Source organism: Nematolebias whitei, chromosome 3 (assembly GCF_014905685.2).
Source record: "Nematolebias whitei isolate Nwh7 chromosome 3, NemWhi1, whole genome shotgun sequence".
In the NCBI taxonomy this organism is placed as follows: Eukaryota; Metazoa; Chordata; class Actinopteri; order Cyprinodontiformes; family Rivulidae; genus Nematolebias; species Nematolebias whitei.
The window spans coordinates 35873251-35874731 of NC_056500.1; the positions used below are offsets into that span (position 1 = coordinate 35873251).

General features: G+C 37.6%; 1 long non-coding RNA gene across 1 annotated transcript; it reads left to right on the forward strand.

Annotated features, from left to right (window-relative positions):
* The first annotated feature begins 767 nt into the window (after positions 1-767).
* LOC119408085 lies at positions 768-1094 on the forward strand. The gene is made up of 3 exons (XR_005186707.1): positions 768-807; positions 886-959; positions 1053-1094. It is a non-coding gene; the product is annotated as an uncharacterized LOC119408085 (long non-coding RNA).
* Positions 1095-1481: the final 387 nt, after the last annotated feature.

Here is a 1481-nt window from a genome sequence, read left to right on the forward strand (position 1 = left end):
TCAAAAATGCAAAAAAATTAAACCACTAACATCATAAAATGTAATGAAGGAGCAGACTAATGATTCTTGAAGTAGAAAACCGATGAATTTTCAAAAACTGTCATAACTAAAGCCTGATTTAACAGTTTCTGTGTTGGATTTTAATACATTTATTGGGGACAAATTACAACTTTAAAAGAAACACAATGATCCAAAATAATAAATAAAAGTAGAGTTTCATCAATGCTTTCATGTCACATTCCTTACATGAAGTATGAAGATAAAAACACTTGGTGTGCAGAAGGTGCACACACTGAGATCCAGCAACAGAAAATCAAACAAAAAAACAATTAACAAATAACATTTAAAAAACACCATGTGATGGAATGGGATACAACAAGGTTTACGTAATTCACTTGAGATTAAATACTCTGGAAGTCATCATGGAGCTTTGTCCCTGCTGCACTGTTTTAAACTCCAGTAATTAGTCACACCCTAAAACTTAGAGGTTTAAAGTTTCCCAATGACCACAGTCCCTCAACATTTCTGCGCTTGTTGTTGTATTTTTTTAGCTGCTCACTTCTGCAGCGGTTGCCACAGTGAATAAAGTCATTATTATTATTATTTTTTGCATTGTTTTAAGCTAGAAGCCCTTAATGACTCAACATGGGCTCAAACTGCTGCTTTAGGATTACGAGACCACGATGCTGACCAACGATCCACCGTAGAACAACATCTCTGTTCCTGTAAATGTATAAAAGAGAACTTCAGCGTTCAGAAGGCAACTTGCAGCTTCTTCACTCGACTCTGAGAAAGCCTGCTGAACGGGTGAGAGCTTGACTCAGGTACTCTGCATTTTATTTATTACAAATCTATAAAACTCTTGACTTGTTTTTGTTCCAACAGGTGAGATCACTGAAACCATGCTGAAGACACTTCTTCTCCTTGGATGCCTCCTGAGCCTCATTGTGGCTCAGCCTGTAAGTATAACTTCATCATGCTCAGCAGAATGAACTGAGACATTATTTTTATTGTAATAAAGCATAAAGCAGGTCATTCTGAACCTTCTGCAGACGGAGCACCAGCGGTTTGAACGCTCTAGCTCCAACTCCAACGAGGCAAGTGCTTTCCGTTCTCCACACTCACACCACACATATTTATGACATTCTCCTAAAGTCTCAGTATTATTTCACCTTCTGCTGTTTGTTGGGTGATAAGCTTGATGGTTTCTCTGCAGGGAAACATAAACTCATTTACCAGCCTTTTCGGATTGACCAATGCTCAAGTGCAGGTGCTTCTTGCTACGCTCCTGCAACAACTTACTGGTTAAAAACGAACTCTAAATGTAACAGCAAGTAAGAACAGTTTTTTACTCTAGTGATTTTTAAGTTTTAGAGCTGTTTGTAACATAGAATTAATGTTTTCTCTCATTTCAGATTCTGATGGTTCTGTTTCACAGGAGTCCTTCATTATGAATCAGTCAAACATGCAGAACAAAACTC